Here is a 16291-nt window from a genome sequence, read left to right as displayed (position 1 = left end):
GTTGGTTAAAACTTCCCCTTTCCAGCTAAATTAAACCAGCTAATTTTTGCCGGCTAGTACAGTGATTTTCAGCGCCAGTTGGCTAAATGTAGCTGAGCAGCTCTGGTTGCACAGATAGCTGACTTAAGTCTAACCAGATAAATTTAGTCTTGCTAGATTTAGGGGAATTTTCAGCCCTCGACCTTAGCTGGTCAGGTTCACCTAATGATAACAGGGTAAACTTCCCTGGCTCAAATGGGCCCCTTTAAATGTCTAATGCCGGCGTTTTAGGCTGCTTCACTGTAATTGGCACAATAACTTTAATAGGTCATTAGCCATTGAAACAGCTCCTCTCACCATGACCCATAATTTTTTATGGGTGCAGCCCTTTCCTGCTTCTGCCAGAGCTGTGCTTAAAAGTGTAGAAACGAAACAGTGAACGCTGTGTAAAGCCCCTTTTAGTAATGTTTAGAAATTAATATCATAGCTAGAAAAATGTTTATAGTGTTGTAGGAATGAGTTTAATGCTTCAGTGCTCACATGGATGCTGTAAAATAAATATTAATGCCCAAGAAATGATAGACATCCATATACTGCAGGCTAGTGTAGCCACAGAAAACGTCTTTCAGTAATACATGGGGGGATATAGGAGGTAGAAATGGAGTGATTAATTCTCAGAAAGGGGTCTGCAATGGATTTTGCCAGCTTATTTTGCATCACTGCCTATTGTTGGCTTTAGCTAATACATAAAGATCTCCTAAGCCATTTTGCAAATTTATTTATGATTAAACAGAAGCTTGGTATTTAGGGCTGGCGTTCTTCAAATTGCTTTTTTCCTGGGTTCCCTTTGAATGCAAAAGCTAGTCCATCAGTATGAGTTAATTGGTGTTACCTGTGACCTCAAGAAGCAGTTAAGATGCAGGAGAGACAGAGAGGAAATCAAATCATGCGTACAGTAATCATGGTTAGAGCATCGTAGAATGTTTGAAATTAAGTGGCATTAAAATGATTAGTTATGTATATTTATACAGCGCCCATAACAGGGCTCCTTGGGCCTTGGATGGCTCACTAGTCCCCAGAAAGTTCAGGCGATTGGTTGGTCAGCAACCAATCGCCTGCTTTACTATTGCCAGCTTTTGGAAGCAAAAAACAAAGCGGAAGCCGATCCAATATTGCTGAGTAGCGAAGAAACAAAGAAGATCGGTGTATCAAAGGACTTTTATTAGAACTTGCCCGACTCTGGCCGAGTTTCGCTCACACAGGAGCTGCCTCAGGGGCTGTATAGATGGATTCTTGATTATGGAAACTTCAAAACAAGATCATCAAAATGTATTTATAGCGATTCTTAATGCCGTTTGTACGGACGATCCCACAGATATGACTGAATCATAGTTTCATAACGGCACCAGGTTTAATACACAATATTTGAAAATTGTGCAGTGCCGTAAGTCAGAACAATTATGGAACGAACAACTCTTCCCGATTTACACTCTCATTGTCAACATTGGTAGGAAATTTCAATTCATGATAGTCTATTGCTTTATCTTTATCTGTATTAGAGGTGTGGTTCATTTATCATGAATTAGGCAATTTCAATGAAATTGCCTAATTCGTCGTGGGTCGGGGGCCCTGAACTACGAGGAAAATTAGTTTTTCGGGTTTGTATGGGGGGAGGGGCACATTTTATTTTTTAAAATAAAAAACCACCCCAAGCATTAAAATTCACTGTAATACAACCCCTCTCCACCATCCCGATCCCTCCCCCAGACTTACTAACATCCCTTGGTGGTCCAGCGGGGTCCCGCGAGGGATTTCTCCCTCCATGCCAACTGACTTTCAGGCCTGCCTCGATCAAAATGGCGCTGATAGCCTTTGCCCATACTATGTCACAGGGGCTACCGGTGCCATTGGTCAGCCCCTGTCACATGGCCATCGGTGCCATCTTGTGCTCCTACCATGCGACAGGGGCTGACCAATGGCACCGGTAGCCCCTGTGACATAGTATGGGCAAAGGCTATCGGCGCCATTTTGATCGAGGCAGGCCCGAAAGTCAGACAGCATGGAGAGAGAAATCCCTCGCGGGACCCTGCTGGACCACCAGGGATGTTAGTAAGTCTTGGGGGGGGGGGGGGTTGTATTTAATGTATTAAAGTGAATTTTAATGCTTGGGTTGGGGTTTTTTGACCTTCGTTTTCCCGCATCATTTTTTGGGCCGGTTTCGTTTTTCCCCATTTAGTTTTTGTTTGTTTTTCCAAAAAACTAACTGAGGAAAAACGAACTTTACCCCGAAGCGTCCGACTCAAAAAACGACCCGGTAGAAAAAAACGAAGCTCATCTCTAATCTGTATCAAAAAACTCAAAAGCATCTTTAATTTCTTGTTTCTGTTCTTGTGTTAGCTCTCTTCTTTTCTTTTTCTTAGTTTTGTCTGCTGTAAATTCATTCCTCTCCTCCCCAGCAACCGGCCACGCCTCGCTGATTGGCCGCAATGATCCTAATCGGTGGGTCCTAACTATTTAAGCAGCTCCGATTGGCCAGTTGTGTTGTCAATCATCTGTCAGTCTGCGGGATTGTCTGTACAAACAGCATTAAGAATCGCTATAAATACATTTTATTGATCTTGTATTGAAGTTTCCATAATCAAGAATCCATCTACACAGTCCCTGAGGCAGCTCCTGTGTGAGCGAAACTCGGCCAGAGTCGGGCAAGTTCTAATAAAAGTCCTTTGATACACCGATCTTCTTTGTTTCTTCGCTACTCAGTTTTTGGAAGCGGCATCTCTACCTAGTACACTGGAGGCAACGAGTTTGCAATATTGCAGATATAGAGAATCTCCAATATGCGCTTAGTCACGAACAATTCAAATATAATGCAGTCTGGGGTCCTTATCTTAAATTTATTGAAGACATTGATAATTAAGTTTTTGTTTAACATTGGCTTTGGTCTGGATGGAGACTGTTCCTTCAGTCTTATCTGTTGTGGTTGTATTGCTGTGGAAGGTCAATGCTTTGTTCACTTGTATTTTGTTATTAGCGATGTTATATATTGTACTTGTATGCCAAGAAACTTTAATAAATAAAGAGTTAAAAAAAATATTAACTATGCATAGAGAAGTAGTGGTCTAATGGTTAGAGCAATGGGTTAGGAAAATAGAGTAAACGAAGGTTCAAATCCTGCTTCCTCCACTGACATGCCTTCTACTCTTGGGGCAAGTCCCTTTATTACCTGCTTAGATTGTATGCTCTTTGGGGCAGGGACTTACTGTGCTTGAATTCTGATAATAATGATGGAAGCTTTCCCTTAGATTCCAAGGCAGAGGCTCTTCCCTCTACTACTTGAATGCGAGAACTTTCAAATCACGAGCCCACAACCTCATCTCCCACTAAATTGCCCCTGCTTAATTTATTCTTTCTGCCTCGGCCCAGAGTCTTGCCTTATTAAAGTATATATGCATCTGGACGCTTGCTCCCATCCTTATAGTCTCATTATCTATTTCACTCACTGGACCCTTTGTTTTCTACTCTATGTTCTGTGTCAGTTTAGATGATTTCTACACTTCAAAGCATATTACTCCTGTCTTTCCAAACCACTCAAAAATAAATATGTAAGATTTCTATAAAGCCTCATTTTGTTAACTATCTGTCTCTTGTCTTTAGCCATGCGTGTATACAATTTGGATTGTAATTTTAATTGTAATCTGCCATGAGACTAGCTTAGGAAAATGCAGAATATCAAGGGTTTATAAATAAATTAATTTGGAAAGGCAAGCTAGGAATCCAGATTAATTGGAGGGGTTATTTTTTAACCATTATGAGAGAAGTGAATGGACAGTGGTCAGCACTGAGGCCTGGATGGCGAGTGCTTCTACTTGCAAGCTTCAAACTTGCTCTGGTTCAACCCCCTTTGTGTGTCTGATCCCAGCATGAAGAAACTTAAGGGGGAAAGCTTGACATTTTACCAGGGGACAAGCTTTTTCTCATAGCTGTGCTATAGCTTTAGTTTGCATAAGGTAGAAACCTGCCTCTTTCACAAACACTCTGGGGGAGTTTGGGATTTTCTTCACTGTGTATTTTGAGATCTATTTAAAGGCATTTACATTTCTTTATAATTCAGTAGATGAGTATTACATCTCTGGTGGTTTGTTTTATCCCCTGGGTTGCATGTGGTTGGATTAAAGGCCGTGTCCTATAGGGCCTGCATTCACTAAAAGGCACAGGGCTTACTGCAATTGCAAAGATCAGACTGGGACCATTCCAGTGTGGGTTCCCCAGATAGCACAGGGGTGCTATAGTCTAGAACACCCCCATATTATAACAGGACTGTGCTTTTGGTTGCAAATGGCACAGGAAATATTTCCCGTGTCGTTTTGTATCTATAAACCACATAAAATTTGTTTCATTTCGGATGCTCACCATTTAAAAAAAATTGGATAGCTGACATAGGTAGGATAGCTTTCCTTTGTTATCAAAACAAGACCACTAGTGTACTGTTGCTTTGACAACAACACAGCACTACCAAAGCTGGCTCTTCTATTAGGCATACTTAAGAGATTGACTAGAGTGCAGCAATTTAGCGGCAGCACCAGGGACTTTATAATGCCCACGTACACATGGCTGTGCCCTGATGACTGTATTAGTGCCCTGAATCTCAGGCAGCAGAATGCAGCTCTCTGCTTCCGGCTCCAGTCCCTTGCCTTTCGGGCAGAGTGCACGGAACAGGAGGCGAGGGGGTGAGCCTGGAACAGACAGAGCAGAGCAAGATACAGCCTTTCTATTCCCCAATCTAGCCCCTCCCCTCCTTCTACAGGGAACAGGATAGGAGGGGTGAGCCTAGAAGACAGAGCAAATGAAAGAAGACTCGGTAAGGTCAATATTCATTAACCAGGCAAGTGGACAAGTTAGTCAGATCATTTTTCCTGACTATTCAGTGGGACAAACATTTATTTATTTATTTATTTATTAACTTTTATTTACCGACATTCGTGAAGCACATCATGCCGGTTTACAATGAACTCAGGTGGAAAATACAGTATAACAGTAACAATATTAATAATAATAATAATAAGTAACAATAACAGTTAACAATATGAGGGGATGAGAAGGGGAAGGGGACAAGGTAGAAGGAGGATGAAGTAAAAAACAAATTAAATAAGAATGGAGGGAAAACTATGTACAGATGAAAAAATGCATAGGAGTCAATAACTTAAGAAAAGATACCAGTAGCTTACGTACGGGTTTCATTAACTTAAGAGGGAAATAATGAAGAGTTGAGTGACTGCAGTATTAACTAGGCGATGGAATTCTCTCGGGAATTCGCTCGGAAAGAGATTATTTAAAGGAAATTGGATGGGTAAGGGTAAGTGGTAGACTAAAGGGAAGGGGGGCGGCCAGGAGGCGGAGGGTCATTGGGAGAGTTAGGAGGGAAGGAGGGTAGGGGTGGGTTGGCTGGAAGGGGAGCAGGGGGGAGATGGTCGAGCAGGGAAGGGCTGATGGAGGGGCTGAGGAGGAGAGATTTAAGTTTGGTTTGTGTCGGGGTAGGCCTGTCGGAAAAGCCATGTCTTGACTCCTTTCTTGAAATTTTGGAGTGATGTCTCTTGACGTAGGAGGGTGGGGAGGGAGTTCCATCCCACTAAACAGGGAGTTCCATCCCACTAAACAAGTCTTCTTTCATTTGCTTTAGGAAAGTCTCTGGCTATATGTAGCTGGATTTATTTTATTTATTTTTTATTTAACAGTTTTTTATACCGACCTTCATAGTAAATTACCATATCGGATCGGTTTACAATTTAACAAAAGGGAAAAAACTAGAGTAACAAATTCACGTAAACAAAAGATAACAATAAGTAGGAATAAGTCAAAGTTACAATCAACAGGGGGAGAGAACTTGGAAGCTTGCAACAAGCTGGAAAGAAGATAGGCCGGTAAAAGAAATTTTACCATAGAGTATACAAGTTAAAAACTTAAGGACGGTGCTTTAACCTGAATGTCTCAGATAAGTTAACTTTAAAACCTAACCATCTATGTCACGATATAACCAGTTAGGTGTTAATTTTATCTGGCCTTGTGAGGCTGGATAACTTGCCACTTAAGCAGATATATTCAAATGAGATCCGATTAAGTGGCACTGTTTGGAAAATAGTGTAATGTGGGCCTGTGGCCCAATATCACCCCCCCCCCCCCCCCCAAAAAAAAAAAATTCACAAAGGGCTCTGCCGGGCTGAGCATTCCCACTTCCCCAAACTCCTCTAAAGTGTTAAAAAGAAAATTTGGGGGTCCGCAGTTTCTCTTCATCTAATTCCCTTCTGCACCCCCTCCCCACCCTCAACCTGCCCCCTCCCCAGATTACCCCACCCTGGATCTCACAAACCCCGGGTGGCAGCAAGGTATCGGTGCTTCCAGCATGGTTCTGACCACTGGACAGCTGGACGTGTAAGCTAAAGGTTCGTCGAGGGTGCCTGCACTCTTCTACGACCTTGAATGGTAAGCTGTGCTGGCTCTCTCGCTAGCGTAGCTTTGTCATGCCAACAATGGACACTGAGCTGGAAGCAGGTAAGGAGGAGCCATGCCGGAAGGAGTGGAGTTGGAGGGAAGATGGGATGGACTCATTACTGGACCAGCTGGTGATAAGGTGGTTTATTATGGTCAAACTCTCCTGATTTATTTCTCCAAATATATTCCCAAGTGCTATATACTGTATGTGATCACAAAATCAATTTTTAATGATCTTAAAACTACCATACAGAATCCTGACTTCAAGAAAGGAAAAAATAGCCCTTTTAATATAATTTGAATTGTTTGTCATCCCAGAGTCTCAGCAAGCATGCTTAGCAAACACTGATGTATCTACTCTGGTAATTCTTCTCCCATTTTTTCTTTTTATTTTAAGTGCAAACATCTGGGCCTTATTCACTGAGCAATAAAAGCCATGTCACTACAAGGGAGACTTATCTACTTCCAGAACTGGAACTTAGCATATAATTGGCCTTTTACAAGAAAGACTGTTATCCACAGATGGGGAATGGGGGGGGGGGGGGGGGGGGAGTCTAGTTTGAATAGGCTCATTGACTGCAAAACCGGATGAGACTTGCTAGAACTGTAATAATTATCTTCCTGGCAGTACCTGTCCAGGCGTTGCGCCGTTCGTTCACTGCTATGATATAACGCGGGTGTCAGCAGGGTTCTGTCATGACGAGCTCCATGAGTGGCAGCACGCCTTGTGCATTCAGACTGAGATGTGGCCCTAAATTTAGAGTGAGGAACAGCAAACAAGGCTGCAGAAGTGTCAAAAAAAGAGCTTCTTAGAGAAGTTGCTGAAGACGAGAACGATGATCGAATTCAAAAGGGCGTGGGATAAAACCCAGGGGATCCCTACAGGCTAGAGAATGGAAATGATAAATGGGGTAACCTATGTTAGGGAGAACACTTTTGCATGGGGGTAACCCGCATGGAGCAGCAGTTATCGCCCAAAGCAACTTTCTGGGCAGACTGGATGGACCATTTGGTCTTTTTCTGCCATCATTACTTTGTTACTACTAAGTCCTGTCTTAATTTTCTGCACAATATTTTTGAAGCCAGTTTGAAGTGACTTTTCAAAAGCTTTCCAAAATGACTGAAGGCAGTTCATGAATCAGTTTTCAACTTCTTTGAACTGGTTCTAAACTCATTTGGTAAAACAAACAAACAAACAAAAAAACAAAAACAAAAGTGAAATGAAGCATGTGCTGAATTCACAAACTAGTTGCTAGCTTTGTATCAATGTTCTCCTAACATAATAGAATGCATATGTTTTAAGTTCCCCATTCAAATCTGCTACATTGACCATTTCCTGGCCTGGCAAAACTTCTTCTTTTCTAGTTTATCGATTTATTTCTTTGTCTTTCTTTGATAGAATAAATCCACAGTAAAGAAAGGCTGTTCAAGTAATGTTACAGTATATTTTATGTTTTTTTTTCTATTGGTTTTATATGCTTTAATGTAGACACAATTATGCTAATGTATATAGCATCTTGTAAACCGCTGCAATGTAATGAGTAGCGGTCTATAAAAGATTTTTTTAAAATAAATAAATAAAATATACCGCCTAGGCCAAAGTCCTAGGCAGTGAACAATAAATAAATAAATAAATACAAAAAAAAAAATGAGGATAGATAAATCATAGAGAAATGGATAAAACCACTAGAGAGAACCCAGTCTGAAGCAGGCAGAAAGCAGAAGCCCAGCTAAATTAAGGCTGTCTGCTAAGTAATCAAAAGCCAGTGCAAACAAATATGTTTTAAGCAGTGCCTTAAATGATTTCATACAGTCTCGTGGAATGGAATTCTACAAAGTAGGGAGTGTTTCCCAGCCTTTTCAAGCCCAAGGCACACCTACATTAATGTGTTGCACACCAGCCTCCATGGGACAGGCAGAGCGGACGTGGACAGGACTCACATGGTCGAAAGAGCTGGAGAAGCACTGAAATTTAAAACAAAGAAGGAGCAGGGACAGAGACACACATAAATTTGCCACAGTGGGCCATTTCCTCTATATTCAGGAGAGGATATGTTAAGTGGTGTATGCAGCTGGTTTACATAACACAGTAACAGAGCAATGATGATAGAAAAGGACCAAATGGTCCCTTCAGTCTGCCCAGCAAGCTTCTTATAGTAATATCTACTATTTATCCCAGGACAAGCAGGATGCTAGTCCTCACATATGGGTGACGTCACTGACAGAGCCCTGAAGCGGGAAGCTTTCTGTCAAAGTTTCTAGAAACTTTTGACTGGCCCTGTGAGGCCACTGAGCATGCCCAGCATGCTATGATATTCTCTGCCACAGGTGTCTCTCTTCAGTCTTCGTCTTTCTGCGCTGCAATTAGCATCGCGGGTATAGGAGCCGTTGAGAAATTTCTCAACAATTCTGACTGAAAAAGTCAATCAACCAGATATTCTCTCTCACATTTTTGTCAAAAAGGTTACTTTTACACCGGCTGGTGAGTACCAAAGTCTCAATTTTCAATTTTTCTCCAAAAATTTTTTCGCATAATTTTCATTCTTTGCCTCGACGGCCGTCGATCGCAATATGGCTACCGGTTTTAAAAAATGTACGGTATGCGCACGAAAAATGTCCCTTACGGATCCGCATCTCGAGTGCGTCTTATGTCTCGGCGAAAATCACGACGTTAAAAACTGTCTGCAGTGTGCCGAAATGACGCCGAAGACAAGAAAAAGTAGACTGGAAAAAATGGAACATCTATTCCACCTCCAGTTAATGCCGTCGCCATCCACTTCTTCGAAATCTCCGGCCGGAGCGAAGCAGCGACTATTACTTAAACACCACTTAACATATCCTTAACAAAAATCGATCGGGGGACCGTCGGGGGATCATTCATCGCCTTCATCTACCTCGGCAAAATCCGGCGAGTCTCAAAAACATAAACATCGCCATCGAAGGTCGTCGACATCAGAATCCACATCCCGGAGTCCGCCGACAGCAAAGCGGCCTCGCTCAGACGATACCTCGGTGTCTGGGCCTCCTCCGCTCTCGACACCGGAACCCCTACAGGGCCCTGCAGCGGTTCCAATGCCTCAGCCTTCGCCACCGCTTACAACTACTCCCACAACAGCAGTTGTAACGCCAGAATTATCTGAAATGATAAAACAAGCGATTTCACAGGCTTTGAGGGAACAATTAATTCCGACGACTTCGTCGATGCCGATGCTACAAGCATCGATGCCGGCAACATGGCCGATGCCGGTGGGACCACCGATGCCGGTGTCTACTATGACGCCGATGACTCTGAAAGAGTCGACGTCGACACCAAGAATACTAACTTCGACATCGACATCCATATATGCGCAGATACCGTCCACGACTTCGATATCGATGCCCATGTTACCTCCATCGAGTTTGAGACAATTCTCGACGTCGATGTCGAGACAACCAACAGCACCATCGAGGACATCAACCATAGATGTCGAAGATGTTCAAGATGTACCTTCATTACATCATCTCCTCCATAAATACCAAGATGTACTTCACTCAATGCCTAAAGAACATGAGTTTTCAAATCAACCTCCTGATGATCCACTGCCAGGTCCATCAGGGCTCCATCTGCCTCATAAAACTACAAAACCAAAGCATGTTTATGGACAGGAAGAAGAAGATTCCTGGGACAGTCAGGATACAGAATCTTCTGAGGACTTTATGTCTGAACCCTCCTCTCCTGAACCAAGAAAGAAGTCCCCACCTGAAGACCTCTCTTTCTCCAACTTCATACAAGATATGGCAGACACTATTCCATTCAAGTTGGAAACTGAACAAGACTCAAGGCAACACACCTTAGAAGTGCTGCAGTTTGTGGACCCTCCCAAACAAGTCTTGGCTATACCAATACACGAGGTGCTTTGAGACTTACAACACCGCATCTGGGAGCACCCATCCACAGTGTCAGCTGTAAATAAGAGAGTGGATTCATCCTATTTGGTACAGTCAACTCCAGGGTACCAAAAGGCTCAACTACCACATCAATCTGTGGTAGTGGAATCTGCGCAGAAAAAATCAAAACGGATTAGGCCCCATTCCTCTAACCCACCTGGCAAGGATCACCGCTTCCTGGATTCTTTGGGGAGAAAAATTTACCAATCCTCAATGCTAAACTCCAGAATCTCTGCATACCAACTGTACATGACACAGTATCAGAGAAATTTATGGAAGCAGATGGAGGAACTCACCAATTTACTACCTGCACAGCTACAAGAACCTGCACAGGCCATAATCCATAAAGGCCTGGAAGCAGGTAAACATGAAGTAAGAGCGGCCTATGACAGTTTTGATACTGCCTCCAGAACTGCGGCTGTAGGCATTGCTGCACGTAGATATGCATGGCTCAAAGCTTCTGACCTCAGGCCTGAGGTGCAGGAAAAACTTGTTGATCTTCCATGCAAAGGAGACAATCTATTTGGAGAAAAAGTCCAGGAGGCAGTCCAGCAGTTGAAGGATCACTCAGAGACTTTACGCCAATTATCTCAAATGCCTCAAGATCCTTCCACACAGCCTCCTCGCCGACCTCCTCGCAGGGAAACAAGGAGGCCTTATTACAGGCCACGCAGATGCTACCCCCAAACATCTCGAGGTAGATCTACAAGACCTCAACAGCAACGCACCCAGTTCTAGACAACCAAGGGCACCCCGTGCTCAACCCCCACCTCAGACAGGCCCTGCAACTGGGTTTTGAGATACAGGCCAGAGAACAAATCACTCCTTTAAACCCTCACACACAAATTCCAGTGGGTGGAAGAGTGTCCCACTTTTACACACACTGGCAAACAATAACAACAGACCAATGGGTGCTCTCCATAATAGCACAAGGTTACAAACTCAATTTCCTATCAATTCCACCAGAATTTGCACCGAGAGCCTACCCACAGCAGGAATCTCAACTAATTCCTCTTCAAACAGAGTTATCCTCCCTTCTGAAACTCAGGGCAATACAATTATTGCCCCAGTCTCAGAAGGGAAGAGGATTCTACTCCCGTTACTTCCTCATTCCAAAGAAAACAGGAGGCCTACGCCCCATCCTAGACCTGAGAAATCTCAACAAATTTCTAAAAAAAGAAAAGTTCAGAATGGTTTCTCTAGGCACTATGCTCCCACTTCTTCAAAAAGGAGATTGGCTTTGTTCTCTGGATCTTCAGGATGCTTATATTCACATCCCAATATACCCTCCTCATTGCAAATACCTACGCTTCATAGTAGGTCATCAACACTTCCAATACAGAGTCCTTCCCTTCGGACTCGCCTCTGCTCCCAGAGTGTTCACAAAGTGTTTAGCAGTCATTGCAGCACATCTACGCAAACAAGGGGCTCACGTATTTCCATATCTAGACGACTGGCTCATCAGAAGTCAGTCTCTACAAGGAGCTATCGATTCTCTCAATCAAACATTTACAACACTACATTCAGTGGGATTCCTGATCAATTATCAAAAATCTCACCTCCAGCCAGAACAACTGCTTCAATTCATAGGAGCAGAATTGAACACCAACCTGGCAAGAGCTTTTCTACCAGAGGACCGGGCAGAAACAATCTCCTTACTAGCAAGGTGGTTCACATCACAAACACATGTAACAGCCCACCAGTTTCTAACTTTGCTAGGCCACATGGCCTCTACAGTTCACGTCACACCCATGGCACGTCTAGCCATGAGAATAACGCAATGGACTTTAAGATCACAATGGATCCAAGCCATTCAACCATTACATACTCAGATTCAAGTAACCCACCAACTACATTCTTCTCTGCTATGGTGGGTGAACAAGGACAATTTGCGAAAGGGCCTACCCTTTCAACAACCAGTCCCACAAATAACTCTGACTACCGATGCATCCACCTTGGGGTGGGGAGCTCACATAGGCAATCTCCAGACACAAGGTACTTGGACAAAGCTCAAAGCAACATTTCAAATCAATTTCCTGGAACTTCGAGCTATACGTTATGCTCTGCATGCCTTCAAGGACTGTCTTACAAACAAGACTGTGCTGATCCAAACAGACAACACAGTAGCCATGTGGTATATCAACAAACAAGGTGGGACAGGATCGTACCTCCTTTGTCAAGAAGCAGCTCAGATATGGGGTTGGGCCTTGAACAACTCCATGTTTCTCAAGGCCACTTATCTGGCAGGCATTCACAATGTAGTGGCGGACAGACTCAGTCGTCAATTCCAACCACACGAATGGTCCCTGGATCCCACAGTAGTGACCAGGATATTTCAACGTTGGGGACAACCAACAGTAGACCTCTTTGCATCACATCTGAATCACAAAGTGGACAACTACTGTTTCCTATACAACCTGAACAACAGGCCAGCCAAGGACGCATTTGCTCGCCCTTGGACCTTAGGCCTACTCTACGCGTATCCTCCAATACCGCTCATAACCAAAACTCTAGTGAAGCTACAACAGGACAAAGGGACCATGATACTCATAGCCCCATATTGGCCTCGACAAGTATGGTTTCCCACACTTCTAGACCTCTCAGTCAGGGACCTCTCAGTCAGGGACGCGAAGAACTAGCTCTCTACTTCAAGAACAAAATAGACAAAATTCTACTTCGCTTCCCTGACAACACCACCCTCCTCGCCCCCCTTCCCAATGACAAAAATGACAAAAAGATTACCCTTAGAACATTTGACCTCACTACCAACATGGAAGTAGAAGCCATCCTAAAAAAGATGAAACCTGCCACACACCCCTCAGACACCATTCCCTCAAAAACCCTCCTCTCCATTACCCCCGCCATCACCAAACCTATTAAGGACCTAATCAACTGCTCCATCACCGCAGGCAGCGTCCCAGACCCATTCAAACTGGCCATAGTCAAGCCTCTCCTTAAGAAACCCACCCTTGACCCCACAGACCCTGCCAACTACCGCCCGATTTCCAATCTTCCTTTCTTATCCAAAGTCCTAGAGAGGGTAATCAACAAACAACTGACTGACTTTTTAGAAGACGACAACATCCTCCACCCACTACAGTTCGGTTTCCGTAAAGCCCGAAGTACCGAAACCTTACTACTGGCCATGACAGACACCATACTCAAAGGTATGGACCAGGGAAACTCGTACCTACTCGCCCTACTAGACATCTCAGCTGCCTATGATACAGTCAACCATCAAATACTAATGACCCGCCTAGCAGAAATAGGTATCGCCGGCACAGCCCTCTCATGGCTCTCCTCCTACCTAACACACAGAGAATACCTAGTAAAAATCGACAAGTACGAATCCTCACACATACCTATCACGCAAGGTGTCCCCCAAGGCTCATCACTATCCTCCACCCTCTTTAATATTTATCTCCTACCCCTATGCCACCTCCTCTCCGACCTAGGCCTGAAATTCTTCCTATATGCAGATGACGTGCAGATCCTCATCCCGTTTCAAAGGTCCATAAGCGAACCTTTGCAACGCTGGGAATCCTGCCTCGCCTCCATAAGCGCCTTGCTATCTGAACTCCACCTAGCCCTAAATACTTCAAAAACAGAACTACTCGTTATCTCTAATCAGCCTGAACGTTTCACTCTCCCCACACGACAAAACACTCCCCAGAAGACAACCACAGCCCCCTCTCAGCCCCAGTCTGTAAGAGACCTAGGCGTCTTCATAGATCAGCACCTAAGTTTTAAACCCCACATCAAAGCTCTCCTAAAGGGAGGTTTCTATAAGCTAAACATCCTAAAAAAACTCAAACCCCTCCTCCACACACACGATTTCCGCACAGTCATACAGACCACTATGCTCACGAAACTAGATTATTGTAACTCCCTGCTACTTGGACTCCCTGCCACCTCCATCAAACCCCTTCAGATCCTACAAAATTCCATGGCGAGAATCATAACCAGTACGCGTAAAAGGGACCACATCACCCCTATCCTAAAGGACCTACATTGGCTGCCCATTTCCTTCCGCTCACAATACAAAACCCTCACCATCCTTCACAACTCCCTACATAAACATAATCACACCTGGCTCGATGAAATGCCTCGTTTCCGCGCCTCTGACCGCCCCACAAGAACAACCCAGACAGGCACTCTCCACACCCCGTCCCTCAAATCAGCACATTCAACTCACACCAGAGGAAGAGCTTTCTCCGTCGCTGGCCCCACCCTCTGGAACTCCCTCCCCTCCTTCCTACGCCAAGAGTCATCCCTCCACATTTTCAAGAAAGGAGTCAAGACATGGCTCTTCTGACAGGCCTACCCCAACACTAACCAAACTTAACTTCTCCTCCCAACTCCACCCGCCCGACCTTTCACTCCTGCCACCACACCTCTCAGTTCCCCCTGCCCTTTCATCCACCCTTTACTCCCTTCGCCCAACCCATCCCCTTCCCCTCTCCCCACCCTAGCCACCCTGAGATCCCTGGGCCACCCAGCCTCCTCCTTCGCCCCTGTACTCCTCTCTCCCTCTACACCCTCAGTTTCCCATTAATTAAGTTATATCCTAGTGAATACCGCCGCTCAATCAATATGGCCGGTTTTCCAATACTTCCTTAGTACTACTTAAGTTAACAGTACCTGTACATATTCCTACTGTACATAGTCCCCCTCTATTCTATTTTATCTTTGTTTTATACTTCATCTAGATATGCCTTTTCCCCTCCCGCTCCCCAGCCCCCTTTCCCACTCCCCCCTATCCTCCCTCCCTCCCTACGACCTTCCGCCCCCCTTTTGTTATTGCTCCATTTTGGTTCATTTTGTATTCTGATTCTTGTTTCTGCTATTAATGTTATTTTGATATTTTGTTATATTGTTATATTGTTTTATATTGTTTTATTGTATTTCCCGCCTGAGTTCTTTGTAAACCGGCATGATGTGTTTCACGAATGTCGGTAAATAAAAGTTAATAAATAAATAAATAAATAAATAAATAAAATAAATCCCATTCGTCTGGGAGTAGCTCCCACTCTCATAACTCAGGATCAGGGTCGGTTGCGCCATCCCAACCTTCAATCCCTATCTCTGACAGCTTGGATGTTGAAAGCTTGATCTTACAACCACTCAATCTTTCATCCAACATATCCCAAGTTCTTATAGATTCACGTAAACCTTCCACACAGAAAAACTATGCTTCCAAATGGAAGAGATTCACTTTGTGGTGCAAGCAAAATGACATTAATCCTTTCACTTGCCCTACAAACTCTTTACTAGACTACTTATACCATCTTTCAGAATCTGGTCTCCAGACTTCATCTGTAAGGGTTCACTTAAGTGCAATTTCAGCTTACCATAATCAGGTAGCGAATGCACCTATTTCTACACAACCTCTTGTTAGCAGATTTATGAGTGGTTTAACTCACCTCAAACCACCAATTAGACACCCAGTCATACAATGGGATCTAAATTTGGTTTTAACAAGACTCATGCGTTCTCCTTTTGAACCCATAGATTCCTGTGACCTAAAATTCCTTACATGGAAGACCATCTTCCTCATAGCCATTACGTCAGCTAGAAGAGTTAGTGAATTGCAAGCACTTGTCACATATGAACCTTACACTAAGTTCTTACATGACAGGGTGGTTCTCCGTACTCATCCTAAATTCCTCCCTAAGGTAGTCACGGAATTCCACTTAAACCAATCAATAGTTTTACCCACATTCTTTCCACGGCCTCATTCTCATCAGGGAGAGAGGGCCTTACACACCTTGGATTGCAAGCGCACTCTGTCTTTCTACTTAAACCGCACTGCACTCCACAGGAAATCCAATCAGCTTTTTGTTTCCTATGACCCAAACAAACCAGGTAAAGCAGTGGGTAAACATACCCTATCCAATTG

The sequence above is a fragment of the Rhinatrema bivittatum genome, chromosome 7 (genome assembly GCF_901001135.1).
Source record: "Rhinatrema bivittatum chromosome 7, aRhiBiv1.1, whole genome shotgun sequence".
In the NCBI taxonomy this organism is placed as follows: Eukaryota; Metazoa; Chordata; class Amphibia; order Gymnophiona; family Rhinatrematidae; genus Rhinatrema; species Rhinatrema bivittatum.
The sequence above is the reverse complement of the archived record's forward strand: the minus strand, read 5'-3'. Positions refer to the sequence as shown.